General features: G+C 40.6%; 1 pseudogene; it reads left to right on the top strand.

The window, feature by feature from the left end:
- Nucleotides 1-24,433, top strand: part of LOC132527948 (uncharacterized) — a 393,532-nt pseudogene that overhangs the window by 44,872 nt on the left and 324,227 nt on the right.

Genomic DNA, 24,433 nt, shown 5'->3' with positions numbered 1-24,433 from the left:
CCCAGCATGACTGATGGAAAAAATACTCAGTTCCATCAAAGGAAACATCAAAGCTTATCCAGAGCGTTATTACCTTAACCTAAAGCTCTAGGCAGACTACCATGTAATCTAGTGGTCCATAAGTTTTTAGCTTTGTGGAAACAGGCTTTGAGCGATCCATGAACACCATGAAGCTGAGTGCAAAATTTTGTGAGCGTATGCTTTTTTCTGGGGAGCAGATTCACAGCCTTCATCAGATTGTTAAAATGATCTGGCATCTCCCCAAAAGATTAAGAACCACTTCAGTCTGGATTAATTAGGTAGGACATCCACGGTTTCCTCTAGAAGGGGCTTCACTTGTAGTCCTTCCTCCATCAGCACATAAAGATGGGGCTTTCATATCTTCTCTCCAGACATCTGTGTCCAGACAGCTTCTGATCTTCTACAAACAACTACTCAAATGCAGATGTCTCCATGGAATAGTTTGTAGGAATAATATGGTCCAAATCCGTTCTTGGACAAGAAACATTCCTTCAGGACAAGAAACAGTCTGCAGAGATGCAATTCTGCCTAGTCTTGTAAAGATCTTCATTTCATAAGAGGTCTTTGCCTAATTAAACTACCTATTCGGCTGGTTTTTCTAGGACAAAGAGATAGTCTTCTACAAAGGGGTAGGATTTGGGGGGTCTTAAAGCCAAAACTTAACTAGATCTGAATTCTTATAACCATATGTACCTCCTTTTCCCTGCAGTCTTTGCAAGATGCAAACTTACCTCAGGCACCTGCCCTAGGACTTAGAGCCCAGTAGGGAGATGATGGTAGCAAAAGTTTTCTTTTCTCCCATCACATGTAGTGCCAGACATCTCATCTCCTGTTATACTTGGAACTCGGGTATCTAACGGGCTTGATGTTGGATTCCTCAATTCCCTCACGGTCCCCATGGACTCTGGCAAAGTCCCTCTTTCTTTGCTGAAATTGAAGGGCAGCTTACTTTGCATTGTAATGAGCCCAGCTTATGATGTCCGGCAATGAGTTTACTGAATGTTGTTTCTCTTTTTGTGCATGGGACTCATTCACTCTTCCAAGTAATGCATGGGTGTTCACGCCAGTGCAGGTTTAGGGTTAGGTGTAGGAGTGGGATAAAGTCATTTGCAGTGGGATTGCAGCTTTGAAAATTGAGGACCACTGTTTTTCTATCTTGTGTGGCTGTCTTTGTAAGAGGTGGTTTCTGGGGCTTTGAAGACAATCTGCTGGAGATTTCTAATACTGTTATTAGGTGTGGAAAAAGGAAACCCGAGAGATGTGAATCTGGGTCACTGCCCTGGCAGGTTGTCCATTTTTTCAGGATAATGTAGTTTCTCCCTCAGGTGCCATCAGTTAAGGTTAGTGGAGCCCTCTCACTTCCATCCCTCACATTGTAACTCAGGAGGTAGATTGCAAAACGGTGTTTCTGAATCTCATCACAATCAGTGCAAGGGTGGAAAATGTTTCCAGATTATGATCATGCCTGCTTCCTGTCTTTGTTCCCCGTGATAAGATTTCTCCCTCTATCGGTATTTTTTCATTTTATAGGAAGCTAGGAGTGAAAAGTCTCAGACTTTACCATTCTGTTATTTCACTTGAAATTTTGGAATTTTTTTTTTTTTTTACAAAAAATGATTTCACAAAATTGCAACTTGGGATCATTTAGACATTGATAGGGAGTTCTAAGCAATTTAAAATAATGTCTTTCCTACTGACTTGTAGAGCTTGAAATTTCACATAAACGAAATATAAAATTATGAAGTACCCAATAGAGTTTAAGATTAAAGGATCCTTCAGTTTAACATGAACTTTTAAGTGTCTCAGTGAATTGTTTTTATTGTCAAGGATCTGATAGTTCTCTTTAGTATTTATGAAAAGTCCCGTTTTGAACTGGATTAAAATAACTATTTTACAGCATTATTAGCACCTTAGTTTAAAACACAGAGTATATAAAGGTTTAAAACACAGAGTATATAAAGAAAAGTTGTTTCAGGGCTTCCCTGGTGGTGCAGTGGTTAAGAATCCGCCTGCCAATGCAGGGGACGCGGGTTTGAGCCCTGGTCCGGGAAGATCCCATGTGCCGCGGAGCAGCTAAGCCCGTTGTGCGCCACAACTACTGAGCCTGCACTCTAGAGCCCGTGAGCCACAGCTACTGAGCCCGTGTGCCACAAGTACTGAAGCCCGCGCGCCTGGAGCCCGTGCTCTGCAACAAGAGAAGCCACCGCAATGAGAAGCCCGTGCACCTCCATGAAGAGTAGCCCCCGCTCGCTGCAACTAGAGAAAGCCCGCGCGCAGCAACGAAGACCCAACACAAGCAAAAATAAATAAATAAATTTATAAAACAAAAAGGAAAAGTTGTTTCATGATAAATCATTGTGTAATACCGATCTTCATGAAATGACAGTTTCCACTCACCCGATTTCTTTGAATTTGTACCACTGTAATCCATGTTCCAAAAGAGGAGACAGTTTGCAGAGTTTTCGGGCCTAAGTGGCAGTTCTGACCGGATTTCCTGTGGCTGGTGAGGTTTCCACTGACTTCCGAGATAGCACTGATGGTTGGGACCAGGGCTGGGCCTTGCGCTGTAGCCAGAGGCTGAGCCTGTGTTGCCTTAAAGTTTTGACAGTTGGGCCTGTGCTGTATATCTTTATTTCAGTGTGCTTTTTTTTTTAAACTTACTTTTTGTTTAAGAAGCGCTTTCCCACTCCTAGGTATCATGAGTGTTGTCCTGTATTTTCTTCTATTGACTTTAGAGCTTTACTTTTTGTATTTAAATCTTTAATCTACCTATCTTTAGATTACCTGAAGGTAGGAATTTAGTTTTATTTCTTTAATAAAATTAGTCAGTTTTCTCTACACCATCTTCTAAATACTCCATCTTTTTCTGTTTGACTTATGGGGCTATTTTTAATCATATATTAAGTTTTCCTATATGCAGTTGGCCCTTGAACAACACAGGTTTGAACTGCACAGGTCCACTTATATGCAGATTATTTTCCATAAATATGTACTACATTACACATGATTCTTGGTTGGCTGCATCCACAGAAGCAGAACTATGGACATGGAGGGCCAACTGTAAAGTTATACATAGATTTTTCGCTGCTTGGGGGTCGGCACCCCTAACCTCCTTGTTTTCAAGGGTCAACTGTATATGGGTCTGTCTTTAAGCTCTCTAATTTGTTTAATTAGTTCACTTTCCTGTTTTGCCTCAGTACCACACTGAACTAACTTATGGTTGTAGCTTTGAGACTGGTCCCCCCATCCCCTCTCCCCCATCGAGATACTGCAGGGTGCTTTTTCCTGGTATTTGAGCTACTGGTGCCCAGCCTTGATCATTTAGATTCTTCTTTGCTGGCTCCCTGGCATCCTTGCATGTTTAGTTGTTTTGTCATATTATTTATTTTTCCTCGTAGATGTATGTTGTAATACACAGGGGAGGGTGTCTCAGGCTACTATAAAAAAATACCATAGCCTAGGAGGCTTAATTAAATAACAGATTTATTTCTCATAGTTCTGGAGACTGGGAAGTCCAAGATCAAGGTGGCAGCAGATTTGGTGTCTGGTGAGAGCCTGCTTCCTGGTTCATAGACAGCTGCCTTCTTGAGATGTCTTCACATGGTGGAAGGGACAAGGGAGGTCTCTAGTGTCTCTTATATAAGAGCGCTAATCCCATTCATGAGGGCTCCACCCTCGTGGCCTGATCACCTCCCGAAGGCCCCACTTCCAAATACCATCACATTAGGGATTAGGTTTTAACATATGAATTTTTAGAGGTTACAAACATTCAGTCAAAACAGATGGGTAGGACTTCCCTGGTGGCGCAGTGGTTAAGAATCCTCCTGCCAACGCAAGGGACATGGGTTTGAGCCCTCGTCCGGGAAGATCCCACATGCTGCGGAGCAACTAAGCCCATGCCCCACAACTACTGAGCCTCTGCTCTAGAGCCTGTAAGCCACAGCTACCAAAGCCCGCGTACCTAGAGTCCACGCTCCGCAACAAGAGAAGCCACTGCAATGAGACGACCACGCACCACAACGAAGAGTAACCGCTGCTCGCTGCAGCTAGAAAGCTAGCGCGGAGCAACAAAGACCCAATGCAGACAAAAATAAAATAAATACATAAATATTTTAAAAAAGGTCTTAAAAAAACCAAAACAGGTGGGTTAATATATTGTGTTATTATACTTCCCCAACAAAGCTTACAATAGAGCAGAGTTGCAGAGAGCCAAAAGGGAACTTTTTTATCATCCAGTCCTGCCCAGTGGTCTCATAAATTCGAAGACTGAGGCCTAGCAAGGCTTGGTGATTTCCACAGGGTAGCCCAGCTGGTGGTAGCAGAGGTGGGACTCCTGGGGATTCCTTTTACTAGAAGTGATGCCTGACCTTCTACTACCTGTAGTTATTTCTGTGTCTGGACTTGTAATCATGCATGGATTCATATAGCTCATCACTGAGCACTGAGCAAGGCAACATCCACCCTCTTTATGATCAACTATAATGTGGATCCTTCTTCTTTTGTGGGTTCTTCTTATTTTTAATACATTTGTTGCTACATATGCTGGGAGTCTGTTGAACATTGTTGAATGTAAACTGTTGAATAATTTCAAGTATTTGTACTCATAAGTACAAATGTCATTTCTGTCCCTTGAAGTGTGCAAAGCATAGGCGCTTGAGGGCCTGCCAACCAATGCACAGGTACCTTTATTTTGAAATTTGTTCTGTGTGCAATTAACAAAAGGTTCAAAAGAAGTCCTTTCTGAAACTTTGGCTAAAGTCCTAGAATTTGTACATGACTTTGCAACATGCTCTTACTATATATTATATCTAGTGTCCATAGCCCTGTTTTTGGCTTCTTCAATTGACCAAGTTAGAGATTAATGGAAGAAGATTTATTTTCTGCTACCAGGGGATTATGTCACAGCAATTATATATATATGTGTGTGTGTGTGTGTGTGTGTGTGTGTGTGTGTAGTTGGTTTACAATTTTATATTAGTTTCAGGTGTTCAACATAGTGATTCAATAATTTTATAGATTATACTCCATTTAAAGTTACTATAAAATATTCGCTATATTCCCTGTGCTATCCACTATATCCGTAGAGCTTACTTATTTTATACATAGTAGTTTGTATCTCTTAATCCCTTACCCCTAATTTGCCCCTCACCCCTTCCCTCTCCTCACTAGTTTGTTCTCTGTATCTGTGAGTCTATTTCTGTTTTGTTATATTCTTTTGTTTGTTTTAATTTTTAGATTCTACATATAAGTGATAACATACAGTATTTATCTTTCTCTCTGATTTATTTCACTAAGCGTAACACCCGCCAGGTCCACCCATGTTGTAGCAAATGGCAAAATTTCATCCTTTTTTATGGCTGAATAATATTCGTGTGTGTGTGTGTGTGTGTGTGTGTGTGTGTATGTGTATGTGTGTGTGTGTGTGTGTAATCTCACATCTTCTTTATCCATTAATCTTTTGGTGAACACTTAGGTTTCTTCCATATCTTGGCTACTGTAAATCATGCTGCTGTGAACATTGGGGTACATGTATCTTCTTGTTTTCTTCAGATATATACCAAAGAGTAGAATTGCTGGGTCACATGGTAATTCTATTTTTAATTTTTTGAGGAACCTCCATACTGTTTTCAATGTAAATTGGTGGCAGCACCAATTTACATTCCCACCAACAGTGCACAAGGGGTCCCTTTTCTCTACATCCTCTCCAACACTCGTTATTTGTAGACTTTTTGATGATAGCCCTTCTGACAGGTGTGAAGTAATATCTCCTTGTGGTTTTGATTTGTATTTCTCTGATGATTAGTGGTGTTGAGCGTCGTTTCATGTGCCTGTTGGCTATCTGGTATATCTTCTTTGGAAAAATGTCTATTCAGGTCCTCTGCCCATTTCTTAATTGGGTTGTTTGTTTTTTTGATATTGAGTTGTATGAGCTGTTTAAATATTTTGGAAATTAACCCCTTATTGGTCATATCATTTGCAAACATTTTCCTTCCATTCAGTAGGCTGTCTTTTTGTTTTGTTGATGTTTTATATCATGGTAAATATTTTAAGTTAATTTTTAAAAATTGTGGTAAAATACACATAACAAAATTTACCATCATGGCTGTTTTTAAGTATATAGTTCAGTGGCATTAAGTACCTTTACATCATTGTGCAACCGTCACCACCATCCATCTCCAGATCTCTTTTCATCTTGCAAAACTGAAGTTCTGGTAATGGTAAAATGTATTGTCTATACAAATACATCCATAAAGCTGAAATAGTAAAATTCTTATGGTTGAAAGTGCAGTAGTGACATATGACTAATTAGGTTTGTACTCTCCATTTCTTCAACATTTCACCATCTTCAATTAACATTTATATGGTGCTTTATTATAATTATTCTCACTTAATATTCAAAACGCATGTGAGGTAGACATTAATATTCCCATTTTATAAACGAAGAAGTTGAAGTGGTCATAGAGAAGTGGTGAAGGAGTCAGAATTCCAACTTAATGCCATTGCCCTTAAATCCTTTCTGTTTCCACTATACCGCACTTCAAAAGACTGTGACTAGTATTTTCTTTCCTTCTCTCCCTCCCTTCCTTGCTTCCCTCCCTCCCTCCCTCTGCCCCTCCTTTCCTGCCTTCCTTCCTTCCTTCCTTCCTGATCTATCAATCTCTTGTTTTTGGTAGTGATGGGGTAGGTGTCAAGAAGGTAAATTTCTGGAGTTTTGTTTTAAATTATGGGTCTTGCCCTAACAGCAGACAGTCTTGTTCATAACCTTGGGCATGCTCATCAGATCAGGGATTATTATGCTTTGCCTAAACACTTAGTACATGCAGCAGATGTCTATTCAAATATTACTTTAAAAAATGCCCGGAATTGTATTTAAATGGCTTCCATTATTCACTAATTAAATTGCAGATTGTTTCTCCTGGGGATTTTTGCACTAGGCTGAGTTTCTTCAATTGTTTGTGTTGGACGGTGACAAAATAAATCTATTGCATTGCAGCTCAGTGAAAAATCCTGCTGAATGGGCTAAAAAAGTCCACATTCATCCTACAACAACAGACTTATTTAAAAAATACATATATTTTCTTTTTTTCCTGGTAAGATGGAGCACGAGCAGATAGTGGGCTTTTGTTTGTGTTTTCTTTTTTTGGTACGCGGGCCTTTCACTGTTGTGGTCTCTCCCGTTGTGGAGCACAAGCTCCGGACGCGTAGGCTCACGGGCCCAGCCGCTACGCGGCACGTGGAGATTTTCCCAGACCGGGGCACGAACCCGTGTCCTCTGCATTAGCAGGCGGACTCTCAACCACTGCGCAGCGCCACCAGGGAAGCCCTATTTGTGTACTTTGATTCTAGTGCTTAAAATACCTGGAGGGGTCTGGGATACAATGGAGGCCCATGTGTTCTACTGAGTGTGTCAGCTTCCTTGGTCTGTATGGATTTTACAAAGAGCAGTGCAATGGAATGCAGATATTTTAAAACCACATGTGTGTTTCTTCCACGGGTGCCACAATTTAAATCTTTAATCAGTCTTGTCAAGAGGTTAGGAGTAGCAGCTGGTTCGCCCTCAGACTTCCTCTAGGGTCATTATTAGTTGCTGTTGCCTTGCTAGGTAGCGATTACAGAACATCCTCCCATGTGCTATTTTCATTTATACTGAGAGAGGGAAGCAAAACCAGAATTAGGAGAAGGAATCAGCCAGAAGAGTTCAATGTTTCTGCAGACCAGAGACTTGTCACAATATGCCTTTGAATTTTTGCAGAGGAATGCTTGCTTGCTCTTAATATGTAAATTACTTCCAATCCCCTAATAAAAAAATAGATGAAATTTCATGCTAATGTTCAGTCTTATAAACAGATAATTAAGACTTTGCTCTCAGAATAAATAAATACCTGACACTTGCCAGCAGTGGCTTTGGGGCAGCAGTGTCTTTGCTAAGCCTCATATACATCATCATAATGAATCCTTACAACCTTGTGAAGAACGTGGTATTCTCCCTATTTTACGGACTAGGAAAGTGAAGCTCAGAGAGGTTAGGAGACTTGCTCAAATGTCACACTGAGAATAAATGGCAGATCTGGGATTGTGTCCTTTTTGTGATATCAGTGCTCACTTTTTCAGCAATTGTTGTTGATGTTAATGTTCTTTAGACTTGAGAACTGACGCTGACCCAACCCAAGCCTGTGGGTGTTAAAGACAATCTCAGATAAAATGTAAGAACTTAGTTCCATTCCACAATGCGCTAACATGGCAGAGCTGAAGTGGGGAGCTGTAGAGCTACCAAAATATTGGATGGGAAACTGAATGCTTTTTCAAATCAAGTGCCTCTGAGTAGTGACCCTGGACAGTTGGTAAGAGTGTGTCACCAACATAAATAATTGGAAAGAAATGTTGGATAAGTTGGAAGCAAAGCCAGCGATTCCTACATGGAGCTGTTAAGAAGGGACCAGGAAGTGTGAAGAAATGAAGGTTACTCAGTGTCCAGACTAAAATAAGGGATGGATCTTAGCACAACAGATGGAAACTGCAGCAGCAAGTAACAGAGCACCAGAAGAGAGACACTTCCATCTGGATTCATTCAGAAAAGGATGTCAGAGAACTATAACAATGAAAGCATATAAATCTCCACTGGTTATGTCAGATCAAAATTCAGGACAGATTCAAGATGGGCCCTTCATATACATATTACTATTTTGAGGTACTCTATGCCATATAAATGATGTTGTAGGTCAAGACCTATTTTAGCCTTATACATTAAATAAACACTTTTCATAGAACCTCTTACCACTTTATTGTTAATTTTTGGAATAAAATGTAGGTAGTTTGTTCTTACTGTTGTTTCCCAATTTTTCTTTTTAAAATAAATAAATTTATTTATTCATTTATGGCTGCGTTGGGTCTTCGTTGCTGCGCACAGGCTTTCTCTTCATTGCCGTGTGCGGGCTTCTCATTTTGGTGGCTTCTCTTGTCGTGGAGTACCGGGCTCGAGGCGCATGGGCTTCAGTAGTTGTGGCACGTGGGCTCAGTAGTTGTGGCTCTCAGGTTCCAGAGCGCAAGCTCAGTAGCTGTGGCGCACGGGCTTAGTTGCTCCGCAGCATGTGGGATCTTCCCGGACCAGGGCTCGAACCCGTGTCCCCTGCATTGGCAGGTGGATGCTTAACCACTGTGCCACCAGGGAAGTCCCCCAATGTTTTAGAAGATGAGCTGGCAGACACAATTCTGTTGTTCCGTAGCTGTGATGTGGTGTTTGAGGAATGCTGAGGAAGTTCAATTATCTTTCGTAGGGTGGTGATGAAATTCAGGACTGGAGGGTGATTTACAGGACAGTAGGAATAGAATGCCGCTGCTTATTTCTGAATGTCAAGTCACAATGACCTACTTTCGTTCTTGCTTGTTTTTCATGATTCCAGTTTTTCAGGCATATATAATTCGGGGCTTTTGTTCTTTCTCTTTGCTGCCTCTCATCCTAGGATGTTGGTGTTCTGGCACTCGCTTGCTGACACGGATATTTTAATCCTATTTCATCTGCAAAGGCATGGGAGAAGGTGTTGACACTTTTCATTAGACAAATGGAAATTGTGTTGTATTTGTATACAAAAGTGTGTTCTTTACCAAACCAGCAGGATGGCATGTATTTTTTTGTTTGTTTTTTTGCGGTTCGCGGGCCTCTCCCTGTTGTGGTGGCCTCTCCCGTTGCAGAGCACAGGCTCCGGACGCGCAGGCTCAGCGGCCATGGCTCACGGGCCCAGCCGCTCCGCGGCACGTGGGATCTTCCCGGACCGGGGCACGAACTCGTGTCCCCTGCATCGGCAGGCGGACTCTCAACCACTGCGCCACCAGGGAAGCCCGATATCATGTATTTTGGAGTCTGTGTGTGTGTGTGTGTGTGTGTGTGTGTGTGTGTGTGTGAGGTCCCTATGAGAATTCCTTAAAAGCAGTGGAACCTAGCCCCAAGAAAAAATCCATAGATTCACGTACACGTAAGATTTTTCTCATGCAATTTCAAATGGTGGATTCATCCCTGAACGCTTGCTTATGAATCCTTTGTTCTGAAATATCGAAAGTCAGTTTGAATATACTTGGCTTTGGGCACGGGCTACTTGTGCGGTCCCCAGGGAAAGGTGGACTTTTGCGGTTGTATGAGACAGTAGGTGATTTGGAGATTTCTAGGTTTTAGGCGAATGCACTATAAGCCACACTTACAGAGTGTGCTAGAAAAAAAACGTGACTTTGAGAGTGTGTATCCTGGGGATGCCGGATGGTGAGAAATGAAACTAGAGAAATATTAGAAAGCATAATTAGTGATTTAGTTTTTTCTTTTAAAAAAAAATTTGGAACATACACTCAACATGGGGATTTCCAATAACAAATACAATAAAGACAAATAAAAGTAAATGTTTACAGCCACATTAGACCTTGAGAATGAAGGATGGAAATCCTTGAAGGCAAGGACACGGCCCTGTGATATATGTTCAGGGACCTCCTATGTGACTGAGGAATTAGCTCTGGGAGTGGAAGAGGCCAGTCCTCATTAGGTATCTTCTGGGAGGAGATGAGTTTTGGGTCAGAATTTCATCTTGAAGCTTATTGGATTTAATGCTTTTCTCTCAAGGCATCTCAACGATAAACCACCTAGGATGGGAGAAAAACCTAGAAGAGTTAGAGGCCTCCCTGTTCTCCTTTCTCCTCATGGTAGAAGCGCCTTTACTCTCCAGCTCCTGAATTGCTATGGTGAGAGCTGCAACTAAACAAACTGTGCAAACTTGAACCTAAAAGGAGCCAAAATCTTAGACCACATTTACCATCCTACCGGCCATATACAGTAAAAGCCCATAAAACAAAAAACTTGTCTTCATCCTCCTGTAAATGCCAATAATCCCCTGTTGATACCGTTTACATAACATCTATAGGTAATGCCTTATAGTTGCCTTGGTTCATTTGCCAGACTGAAAAGCCCTTACATTAAGGTCAGGGATCTTTTCTGACACCACTTGGTAGTCCTTCTACTAGTAAAGCAAGCCAAGCGTGTTGCTGGGGTTCAGCAAATAGTTGCTGAACAAATAGTAAAAAGGCCGGTTAGTGTCACTTAAAATCTCTAAACATTCTCTTTTGAATTGTCTCCAACTGTGTATCCAGTTGGAACAACAATTCAAAGTTATGTTGACAGAGGTTGGAGCTATTTGCTTGTCATTATGACGATTAGTCTTGTAAGTTACCCAAAGTCTGCATAGCAAGTAAAATGCAGTCCTTTTGCATGTTTGGTTTTCCGTTGCTGTTTATGACGTACAGAATCATGATGGATGGAATTGCAGTCAGATTCTGATAATTTTGTGGTTTGCTCTCAGTTGTGGACAGAGATGAAGCAGGTTCATTCATTAAATTACCATTCATTGACTACCATGTGCTAGGTATTATTTTCTCCACCAAGGATCTCAACATGAGTAAGATGTGGCATCTGCTTATAATCAGCTCTCAACTTGGTAGGGGAGACAGATACACGAGTAGTGACTGCAATATCTAATGTGTTAAGTGGCTTGAGAGAGGTAAGGAAAGGAAGCACAAAGAGGGGACTAACTGATTCTGCTTGTGGGTGGGAAGAATGTGCCAGGTACAGGACAGAGTGAGGAATGAGACTGGAATGGCGACATTCCAAGCAGAGAAAAGAGCCAGTGCAAAGCACAGAGGAAGGTTTGGAGGTCTCTGGGTGGTATACCTGAAGCAGAGGGTGCGAGGGCCAGGCATGGCTGGGATGAGATGGAAAGGGGGTATGTAGACGCTGCAGAAGTGTTTTTAAACCCGCCTCCTTTCCCACACAGAGTAGTTTGGATTTTCTCTTGTAGGCACTGGTGCTTTTGAATGGGGGGAAGCCAGTTCTGACTACCAGGTTTTTTAGAGTAAACATCCACACCCAGACCTCAGTTCTTGCCTGGGGTAAATAGTAAACAGAGGCTGTAATTGGCCAGAGGAACTATTTCATCACACTGCAACAAATTATCAGGGGACCTTAAACAAAATGCAGAGTAGGGCAGGCTGACTGCCAAATTACCGTAGAATCATTTTAGAAAGTGGGGAGATACTCTTGACTATAAGTTTGTTTGCTTAGAATTAAGAGAAATAAGGGTGAACTTTGTTTTTCATTTTAGCATTTTGACTTGGGATCTGAGTTAGGCTAATGGTGTAATCAGCGCTGTCCTTTCTAAACTGACTTTGTATGGGGCTGACATCAAAGAGTAGTGGCCAGTGGTATAAATAAAATAGGAGCCACAGAGAACAATCAAGTACTGAATCTAAGTTGTCTTGCACTTGGTGGGGTGAGGAAACTACATTAGATCCAACACTTGTATAACCTGCATAACTGGATTTCCATGTTCTGGCCCCCTATTCAGAGTCTAACAAGTAATTTTAATTAAAAAACCCGAAAAACTCCACTGTGTCATATACCTAGTAGCATTGTCACCCTGTTCATTCCTTTATCCAATAGCAAGTATTTATTGAGCACCTACTAAGAGCTACTCTTATAGGTTAAATTTTTTTTTGTGTGTGGTATGCGGGCCTCTTGCTGTTGTGGCCTCTCCTGTTGCGGAGTACAGGCTCTGGACGCACAGGTCCAGCAGCCATGGCTCACGGGCCCAGCCACTCCGCGGCATGTGGGATCTTCCCGGACCAGGGCACGAACCCGTGTCCCCTGCATCGGCAGGCGGACTCTCAACCACTGCGCCACCAGGGAAGCCCTTATAGGTTAAATTTTAAGAGGGAGAGGGAAGATGGCACAGTGGGGATGCTGCAGGCATTTGTAGGAGTATGTACCAAAGCCCAGGGTGAGTGTGTGTGTGTGTGTGTGTGAGTTTGGGGAGAATGAAAAGCACTTAGCCTGGCTGTACTGTGGAGTGTGACAGGAAGCAGGGAAATTGGACTGAAGCATTGCTCAGAGCCTGATCGTGATTTGAACTATGTTCAGGTGTCTGGAATTTATCCTAATGGCAATTGGAGATTTGCTTCCTAGAAAGATCGGTTTAGCTGGTGTGAAGAACGGATGGAGTAAGGCAAAGTTGAAGGCAGACCAGTTAGGAGGTTTCTGCCGCAGTCTGGTTGGGAGATAACAGTAGCCTTAACTGGGTGAGAGGCTGTAGGAATGCAGAAACATGGCTGGAGTCCGAAGATATTTAGGAGGTAGATTTTAAATGGGACTTGGTGACTGACTGGAGGTGGGGTTCTTGGGCAGCTAGAAAGAAGAGGATGCTCTTTCTTGATCTAGGAAACATAATACTTATACATGGGGGTGGGCATTCTTTACAGTGTAATTCAAAAAGTATTAAATTGATCTAGGAAAACTTTACATTCTCTGCTAGCTCCGTCAATGTACAGATGCATGAGAAAGGAGAGGAATAAATTCAGAAGCGTGAAAGCACTCCCATTTTGATTTTTCTCTCTCAGCTTTTCAACTTCAAGGCCAGGAACATATGCCTCGTGAGTTCGAAGGAGATTGTGATCCTGTAATCGTTTTCCTTTTCACAGAGCTAGAGAGATGTAAACTTCCTCGGAGAAGGTGATTTTGCAGCTTAAAAGCTCTCCCAGTTCCACGTTTGGCTGAAAATCAGTGGTGTCTGGTGTTTATCAGAACACCCCCAACACTCTTGTGTACAGGTCACCAACACTCGTATTTTATGCCTGGCATTTTTTTTTTTTTTTTTTAATGCCTGGCATTTTGAGCCAGAAATTTTCCAGTGGTCCCCAGCTGCTAGGATCTCAAGCCCCTATTTTCTTGGATCTTCAATTTATTTTAATTAAAAAAAAAATCTCTTCTAGAAAAGCACATTTGATGTGTTGCTGAATAAATAGGTTTTTTTTTTTCCTGAACATGTCATCCTGGTCATTAAATGGAAAAATGTAGTCTACGATGCTACAGAGCTTGCCCTTTTTAATACGTTTGAAATATAAAAAATCAAAATTGTGCTCTGTTAAAAGAATGTATAGCTGGAATTTTAATTTGATTATCTTCCCCAATTTTCCCAGGCTTTCATAGGCCAGCACTTTGTTTGAACAGCTGTACTCCCCTAAATCTCAGTAACGAATGAATCAGGAATAATTTTGTGGAGCAAGTCAGATGAAAGGAACTTCCTAAGAAAGACGGGTCATTAAGAGAAGGAAGAAGGAAAAACTAGCAAAAATTTGAGACATTTAACGACTGTTTTTTTAATAAAGCAATTTGCTGTTATAATTCTTTTCTGATAATCTTAACACATGCTGTCCTTTATTTCCCTTTAGGTTTTAATATTGGGTGGAAATAAAATTTAAAACTAAAGTCAGCAGGAAAAGAGAAATGCTAAAAACTGAGAAGCCTAAAAAATAGGATAGAGCAGTGTAGTCAATTTTCTATTATCTATAATTTTCTGTCATCTATACGTGTATTATCCATATGCTGGGGTTGGCGGGATAGAAGAGGAGGGGGTGAAACTGTGAAATCTGTCTGCCTCCAATCACAAAAAGATCAAATTAACATGTGAAAAGATATTTGCAAGAGCTGGAGGATAGAAGGGTTTTTGGCTTTTAACATCTTACCTAGTGGATATATTTGAAAGCAAAAAATAAAGCTAAAGTAAATTCGGGGAAACATTAATTCACCCAACTGAATAAACAAATTACTGAATTTGCTAAGCTAATTAATCAACTCTTGCTTCTCCTTTCCAACGTAGATTCGAAGGCAGTAAAATAAATTAAATCAACGTTCCCCTCCCCCGCCCTTACTAAAAGTAAGCTTGCTTTCCCTGGGTAACTCGGTCATTTAAATTCCCAAGGATGTCCCCCCCCCCCCCCCGCAGTCCACTGGCAGGAAGCAATTGTACGGAGACAAAATTGGTTCTCTGCAGATTGCAGACTTTGGGTTCTGAGTATTATACTTTAGCTCAACTACCTAAACTGATGAATAAAATAAATATTAACTGAGGTTATTTTTAGAAATAAATGTCCTATGGATGATGTTGATTTGCAGATAGAGGAGACTGTGACTTACAGATAGATCTTTTTATGAAGCTTAAAACTATATTGACAGTAGGAAATGATGACTTGGGGGGAAAATCCTGGAAAATTAAGGATATTTAAAGTTTGAAAACAATTGTAATTGTGAAAATCTGGACACTGAAATAGTAAAAATATTTCAGTTCAGTAGTCTGCAGATCTGGTACTTAATATTGCGCTTACTTAAATTTAAATCACTAGAATAAGATTTAGTTTAGATTGCATGTATCTACACATTTGATAATACACATACATTGACCTAAACACAATATACAAGGAACCGTGAAAGAATAAACAGGGAAGAAAACGAATGAAAAAGATTGCAAAGTGGTGAATGACAAGTTTTGCGCAAGTTAGGCAAAATATAATACAGGGATATCCTCATTAACAAGTTAATTATGAGTCAAGACCGTATCGCTAGGTTTTTCATTGTTCAAAGGCATGATATCCAGATGCAGAAATAGGAAGATAGCAGATTAGAATTGAGAAAGAAAACAATGCTTATATAAAAGTTCTGCTCACACTTGCAGCACCTTCTTGCCTTCATCATGATTGGGCACCCTTCCAAGGAAGAATCTAAATGGAAAGTACTTCCAGCTGACTTCTTAAGGCCACAAACCTTAATCACCTTCTGGTGCCCTCACCTTGAGGATCAAAAACTCCCCACGGATTGCCTTTCCCTACTTTTCCTTCTCTGCTGGACCAATTCTGATTCTTTCCAGTCTTGTTCACCCTAGGATATTATGCTCAAGACTCATTTACATGCTCAACTAATCTTAATTAAAATGTAAGGGAAGATCAGGGCATGATCAGATTCGGTTCTGAATAAACTTGAATAGTTTGGCATCAGTTTATAGGATTAGACAGTTCTTGGAACGGCTTCTCTTCCTGACATTGTCTTAGGCTTGCTGTCATTTCTTAATACTCTCATCAACTTCCATGTTTAAGCATTGGCTGAATGTTCTCTTTTAACTTACAGATGATTTTGCTATCTGGAAACTTATGCCCACGTCTTTGACTGCGGGTCAAAATTGCTTTCCTCACAGTCTGATTGGGAGAGTTGTTAAACATTGGAATATCCTTCTGAGGTGGGCTGTGGAATGTCATGTAAGTTATTAATATTTTTTTCTGAATATGATAGATTTTCATATGTTGCAGGAATGGCTTGGGCAAATCTGTGAAATTTCCTTCTTTTTTTATTGAGGTACGATTGACATGTAACTCCCTTCACGCATTCTCCTCACCCACCCATTCCCAACCACCAGTCTGTTCTCTATGTCTATGAGTTTGTTTTCTTTTTTCTTTTTTTAAAGGTTTCACATATAAGTGAGATCATATGGTATTTGTCTTTCTCTGACTTATTTCACTTAGCATAAATGTCCATCCATGCTGTCTCAAATGGCAAGATTTCTTTTTTTAATGGCTGAATAATATTCCATTGTATATATACCACATTTTCTTTATCCATTCATTCACCAATGGCCACTTGTTTCCATATCTTGGCTATTATCAATAATGGTCTGGTGAATATTGGGTTGCATGTATCTTTTCAAATTAGTGTTTTCATTTTCTTCGGATAAATACTCAGAAGTAGGATTGCTGGATCACAAGGCAGTTCTATTTTTAATTTTTTGAAGAAAGTCCATACTGTTTTCCATAGTGACTGTAGCAATTTACATTCCCACAAACAGTGGACAAGGGTTCCTTTTGCTCCACATCTTCACCAACACTTGTTACTTCTTGTCTTTTTGATAATAGCCATCGGACAGGTGTAAGGTGGCATCTCGTGGTTTTGGCTTGCGTTTCCTGATGATTAGTGATGTTGAGCATCTTTTCATGGACTGGCTGGCCATCTGTATGTCTTTAGAAAAATGTCTACTCAGATCTCTGATGTTTCCTTTTAAGCTTGTGAGTCCCAGAGTTGTTGTTGTTGTTGGGCTTTACAGTGTGAGCTCCTTGATTAGTGAAAGTATAGAAGGCAAAGAAGTAACTTAATTTAAAAATATTTAAAATCCACTATCTCCTTTCTGCTATGTGGTCAAATATACTCAAAATTAAATGAACTGTTTTAAACTTGGTTATCATGGATTTGATTGCATACGTGGCCAAACTAGATTGATTTCTAAGAATTCGTAATTTATCAAGTAATCTTTAGCTCAAATTGGGGAACAACTTGGCTAGATGCAGGCGAAGAAGATAAACATGACCTTGTGTTAATTGCGATGGCCAAGTCATCCTTCAAAACTCATCACTTCTCCTGTGACATTTTGCCAGGCCTCCCCTCCCCACTCTCCAGCTGTTAGTTACTACCTGAGTTGATCCATGTGAAGCAGTAAGCAAAGTGTCTAGGACCATGTAAGTGTGTTCATAAGTGTTAGCTTACACTATTAATATTTTTAATATTTTTATTTTATATTATTTTAATTTAATATGTATAAAAGATTTATTTTTATTTTATAATAAAATACTTTCATAAACTCTGTGCTCTTATATGACAGCTTGTACATCATATGTGTATTCAATCAGTCATCCAAAATTTATTGCTTGACTAATGTGTATTAGGCACGGGCACTAGATCCCAGAGATAGATAACTAAGACAAAGATGTCCTTTTGAAAATGATGGTTTACCTCTTATAATAATGTGTTATCCTAGTGTGTTTATGTCTTTTATATTTTGAGTTCATTTGAGGTCAAAACCATGAGAGCCCAAAAAATCATGTCAACTTACCCTGAAATAGTTTAGAATGAGAAAGATAAATCATCACAAAGTAACCTTGCATTGGTTAAACTTCTTTAATTTTAATTTTAATTAAAAAAATTTTATTAGCACTTAGCACATTATCTGACACATAGAAAACTCTTAATACCCAACTATTATTATCAGGTCATTTATTTTCAATGTTGCTCTCTGAGCGACTTTTCACTGAAAATTACTACTTAGTAAGGAGGCTCTAAAAAGGATAGAGCATCATGCTGATGCTGATCGGCACTGAGTTCTTTTCTCCCAGTTTAACTGAGATATAATTGACCTGTAACATTGTATAAGTCTAAGGTGTACAACGTAATGATTTGATAGATGTACATTTTGCAAAATGATCAGCATAATAAGTTAACATCCATCACCTCACATCGTTAATTTTTTTTTATCTTGTGACAAATTACTTTTAAAACATTATAGTATATTCAGTTCTGGACACATTAGGAATGTTGAGAACTTTAGCATGTTGACATTCCTCTTTATCCTTTAGGAGACCATACTATAGCAACAGTGACCACTGGTATCGTCATTACAGTTACTCCCTACTAACAATACCTAGTGTTGTATGGAGCTCCTGCATCTCTTGGCTCATGTGAACCTTAAAACAATTCTATGAGATACGAAGGGCAGCAGAATCATCTGTTATTTTATGGATGTGGGCAACCTTCCCAGATAATGTGAGTGATTTCCTTAAGATCGTGCATCTAGTAAGTCTAGCATCAGGGCTCAAATCCAGGTTTTTTCAGTCAAAATCCATTGTGTTCACCACTAGATTATTATGGCTGGGATATTACTTGGACAGTTGAAGAAGCTGGGATGGTTTTAATGTGGAAAAGAAAATATATGTGGGGAAGATGATCACTGTCTTTGCATGTCTGAAAGCCCATTCTGTATCTGGGGTACTAATTAGTCTTACTCTGAAGCTTCTCAGGGTAAAACTTTGAATATTTGTTGCTTATGCCTGCTTTTATTTTGGCTACATAAGGACATTTTTTTTCTGATATGTAGGGTCACAGGTGAGCAAAACCTACCATGCCCTGCGCACTGGCCTCTACGCATCTATTTGCCTCATTTCATCAAGTTCTTCCCCATCCCATTCATGACTCATTGGTCATCTTTTCTACCACAGGACCTTTGCACCTCTTAGACCCTCTGCCTCGGTTGCCATTCCACTTTCCCCACAGTTTTGCTTGGCTGAATGTCATGTATCCCTTTGGACTCAGCTTAAAGATGGCTTGCCCAGAGAAGACTTTCCAAAGAGAATGATTGTTGTGTGCCAACTTCACTAAAGAGTCAGGGTTCCTCATGGCAAGCAACAGAAAACGCACTTTAAGCAGAAATGAAGCTTACTGAAAGGATATTGAGAAGTTCATGGGAGAGAGCCTCCATGGAAGGGCTGAAGAACTAGGCACACAGCTAAAATTTCAAGAACAATGTCCAAAACCATGCCAGAGAACTGGCCCAGAGAGGAATATTTTGCCCCCTGATTTTCCCCCCCGAGCACTGGATGCCGTGGTTTGCACTGCTGCCAAGAAATCTGCTTTATTGCAAGTGCTGCCAGCAGTAGTGCTGCTCTGGGAACTCAGCCTTGCAGCCAGCATTGGCCCCCTAAGCTGGACACCTCTGTTGTCATCCTGACCAGTAAAAGCAAATCGAATCCACACCAGTATGTAGCGCCCTTCATCCAGTTGCTCACATGTGAATCCCAGTTTTGCAAGCTTGAATCTAATTCGTGGTGCTGAAGTCACCCTAGCTGCAGAGTTGGCTGGAGAGAGCTGAGTTTCCTAGGTTCTATCTTGGGAAAGTGGGACCCCAAAAGCCAAAAACGACCCAGCTGCATCACAGGTGTTCAAAATGTGCCGGCTGGTCAGAAAACACGGCAAATAACTTCTACACTGAGTCCCAAGGTTCTTGTCTATATTATAGGCCAATCATTCCTACTTCACAGGGTTGTTATAAGGATTAAGGAAGGTAATTTAGGTGAAGCTGCTTAATAAACTGTACAGAGAGATATAAGTATAAAATAATATTGTTCTTTTACTATGATTTATATCTTTGGCCAAAGCATAAAATTGAGTGCTTAATAAGTTGATTAACCTCCAATTCACTTTAGAGGTTTTTAAAATAGGAAGAATATTCTACTTCCCCAAAAGACGTTGTAAATATTCAGGAGAAATTGCAAAAAAACAACAACTACTTATATCAAAGAGCTACCCTCATAAATTTATATCATCTCCACATTTTTATTTTGTAATGGAATCATACAAAACGATACCAAGCATAGAAATGGTAGTTTTAAAATTTGGGTGGGTTTTCAGCTACTTTTTGACTTCTTTCTGAATTTTAAGTATTTGTTCTGCTTTAGTTTTTACTCTGGTTTCATCATGAATACAGACCTCTTGTTCCAAAGCAGACAATGGGCTTATTCAACCCTCAACGCCCTCTACATTTGGTTGTTTTGCCATGGCCTTTCAGTGACTCTACTAGAGGGATTATTACTCAGAAAAAAATGTAGCTGTGACAGATGAGTTTTTAGCACAAGTAATAGCAGTTGTGTAAAAGAGGGTGTTAGTGTAAATGGCTATAGCAGTTGCCAGATTTGCATTAACGCCAATGCAGTGGGAATTAGTCACATATTCAGTGAATGCCATTCTGGCTTTCCAGGTAAACCTCCTCTATAGAAGAGGAGAGGTCAATAACAGTGTAATTTCAGAGGAGAAAGAGCCAGATGGGGCTATTTTCTTCTTTGGCAGAAATATTTCTCTGTATACGATCAAGGTTTTGAGTTAAGCTACTTGGTTAGCTTTCCCTTTTTGTAAATATTAAAGTAATATATTGCTAGAAAAATTAAAATGTGACCCAGCTTTAGAGTGCCGAAAATTGGGTTATAATTCTCAGATCGTTTGATTTCTGCCATCTTAAAGTTTTATCTTATTCAAGAATGTGGAGAGTTTTAAGATACGTGTTTTCAGATACCTTCTTACTTATGCGATGCTTCATACTAGATTGAACTGCCTCTTGAATTTCCAAATCCCTCATGTTGAATTCCAGGGAATTTCTTCGTAATTTCTTCCTCCACGTCTTCACATATGTGTACACACACTGTCACTCATTTATGTTGAACCTAAATAGGACATTTGTTTCAGGACATTGGAAGTCTGGAATCCTTACATTGTGTTTTGGTAGAGATCTTAGCTTGGAAGTGAAGGCTGCCTTGTAAGTAGCATGTAGTCAACAGAGCTTACTGGCGTAAACAGAGCATTCTAGCAAATAGTAAATTCTGGTGACTCAAAATTTATTTTGGTTATCTGACATGTATAAGTATTTATGTGATCTGTGAATATTTTCTAGCTCTTAACATTTCTAACTTCAACTCTCGAAATATGTACTCTACATAATGGAGCTGACTGTTGGTTGGTTCAGGGCCGGGGGCAGGATGAGGTAGACTGAGCAGCAAATGGAATATTCAGTGCTGAAGCTTTTGCCTTAACTGGTGTTGTTGAAAGTAACCTGACACCCTGCCCCCAGCCCCCAGCCAGGCTCCAAGTCTGCAAAGGAGTTCTCAGTGTGGGTGTATTGTGATTGCCTTTTATTTTATTGACTCACTAAATTCTTAGATTACTCTCTACCACGTGATATTGACAGACCATAAAATTCTTATAGAAACTGCTAAGTAGTGACTTATAAAGAATTATCTTGTTAATAAACTCAGCATAGTTTGGAATTCAAGTTTAATTAAAATGGAAAAGTAAATGATTATTGTAAAGATTTTTCCTCAGTTAAGCTTGTATACTTTTATTGTCTCTTTGCCTTTTCTCCGAATTCATGGATATTATTTCAAACCCATTTTTGGTAGGTGAATTTTTACAGAATCTGTTGTAATACCTGTTTTGTTGTTAGCTTTTGATTTAAAGATTTTTTTTTTTTTAATTAAAAAGGCTGAGAAGGACTTCTGAAGTAGAGTCTGAGGGAGGTAAAATTGAAAAACAAATCTATGTTATCCAGGGGGTTTAGTTTTTAAGGATGCTGTTTAAAGATAATGATTGTTTATGGACTCTTTAAAGGTGTTTTCTCATAAGAGTTGCCAGATAACAGATTACTTATCTGGGAGTGGTTTGAAAGGCCTTTTGAAATTGCCTGGGTGACAATATTACCTTACAGTACTTAGAAAGCTCCTTTGAAGTTGGTTTTTTATATTGGAAAACCAGAAAATATTTTTCTTTTCTTTTTTTATTAAACAGAAAGTAATACATGGAGTAGAGATTTAGTAAAATGTTGTAGAAGAAATACACTGGTTATTTTTGTGATTGACTTGATTTTCCATCTTTTGGACTTTGTGGGTTACAAGATTTTTCTCAATTTGGATTCTTAGCATCATGTGTGTGCTGTTATTTGCAAATGGTACATCGTTACCAAGTACACACTGTCATGCCTCCAAATCTGAGGCTCTCTTCCCTTTTCTCACCTCTTTTCCTCCAGATACTATTTGGTGCAAAGTCTGTATTGCTGCTCCCAAACATGGTTGTTAAAAGAGCTTTGGGCTGTAGGGCACGAAACATTCCTGCACAACCTTTTTAAAACACAGTCACACTAAAGGAACAGGGTCAATGGAATGGGCTGTTGGGGTCAAGGCTAGAAACTCAGCAGAAGCAGATATTGTTGTCTGGGTTGGCGGGAGTTTATGAGAGTCTGAAGTCCAAGCTTATCTGAGCTCACAAAGGAGATTCACGGTCTGTTGCTCTACAAAAGCTATTTAGGCAGGCACTTTTCTTCCCAACTAGCTTTTAAGTGCTCCTGGGGCCCTCCAGCCTGTTCACTTAGGCCTCTTAGATTATGAAGACATAAACCTTAATGATTTTGGAGTCCTAAAGAAAGACATCCTAACCAGAGCATCATCAAAACATGATTCTGCTAACTGAATGAACAAATACATTTTAGGCTATCACAAATTCGCTCGATTCTAGTAGTGGATGTAGTAGTTAGTCTCTGTAACACTTGAAGAACATTTATTCTGTTTTGGCATTATAGGATGGTTGATATTGATTATAAATTTGCATTCAGATAGTGGAAACAGTCTCGTGTGATAGATCTAACTTCTGAGAGCGGCAGAAATGATTTTAGTTTTTATGGTTTGACAAAGCACACAAGGCATTTGATGAATACACAGGTTGGTTATTTCAGACATGTTGGAGCTTTCGTCATCCCATAATCCACAGCTATGGAGATTATGCAGCCTTTTCCCCCTTTCAGTTTTTTCTTTCAAAATAAAAATTGTTATTGCAATTATTTTAAATATATTGTCCAATATATTTTAAATATTTCAGTTGCTTTACTCAATGTTTGATATAACATGAATCCAACTCAGAATTCCTTCATGGCAGAATAGAAACAATCATGTGAAATTTGTTATAATAGGATTTAACCTGTAGTGTTCTGATTCTCTCTTCCCTTCAATTTTTATCAAGTTTTTAATTGCCTACCAGATGATTTATTTTAGAATTGGCCTACTTTTTTTTTTTACTTTAATGCCTGTGGGCAAATGTAAATTTGTAGCTGAATTAGCAAACCAGGGATCTCTGTATAAGTTAATAACTACAATAGGGAATCAAGTAACTGAGTTCTCTGCTTTCCTAGGTTGGCTGTGTATGTAAGGTGGGTAGAGCTAGGACTGGGAGATAAGGGCGTTTATGGGGGCACAACTGATTTCACATTGTTTTATTAATATAAAAGGAATATATGTTTATTGTAGAAAACACAGAAAAGTATATAAAAGAGAAGGGTGGGCAGAGTCAAGATGGAGTACTAGGAGGATGCGGAATTCGCGCCTCCTCACCACTAGGGCACCTACCAGGCACCGGTGGGGGACCACGGACACCTAAGGGGATGGGAGGAACCTCCAGCGACCGGGTAGGACGGGGGGCGTGGAGGGAGTGAAGGGGGAGGAGAAGTGGAGGCAGGATGGGACTGGCGCCCCTGAGGGGCGGCTGGGGGAGGGGAAGGGATCCCACACCCGAAGAGGGAAATTGGGGAACCACTGGGAGGGCAGAGGATCAAAAGGGAGCGTGGCCAGGTTTCCCCTGCCCACTTGGGGCCGCGGGAGCCTGCTGAGATCCCGGGCCTGATCCTCTGCCCACCAAGGGCCCCTCCAGCTGCATGGGTCCTGAGGGACTGGGAGGGAGGGAAGGGGGAGCAAAAGTAAAGGCCGGAACTCTGGGACCGGCACCCCTGAGGTGTATATAGGAGAAGGGAGGGGTTCCTACAGCAGCAGGACCCACCCTGGTTAGGGGTCCAGTGGCTACGGGGGAGACGGTGGGGGAGGGGCACAAAGGAACGGAAGGGAACAGGGCCCGTGCTCTCCCTGTCCATTTGGGCACCAGGACGCCTGCTGGGCTCCCTGGCCTAATCCTCTGCCCTCGGAGCCTCTCCTGCCACGCAGAGCCCAAGCCCCGCCCCTGCCCCCCCACCCAGGGCCCCACCTCTACCCTCAGAGATCCCCTCTGAGACCCCTTCCAACGAGCTGGGCCTAAATCCCCCACATACACCCTCACGCAGGGCCCTAGGAACTCCACAGTCTGGAGGCCCTCCTTTGCACATGCCGCCTCTCCCCTTACGAGCAAGTGCTAAGCAGAGGCCCCGCCCCACGCTTG

Source organism: Lagenorhynchus albirostris, chromosome 10 (genome assembly GCF_949774975.1).
Source record: "Lagenorhynchus albirostris chromosome 10, mLagAlb1.1, whole genome shotgun sequence".
Taxonomy (NCBI): domain Eukaryota; kingdom Metazoa; phylum Chordata; class Mammalia; order Artiodactyla; family Delphinidae; genus Lagenorhynchus; species Lagenorhynchus albirostris.
This window is presented reverse-complemented; position numbering and strand designations above follow the sequence as displayed.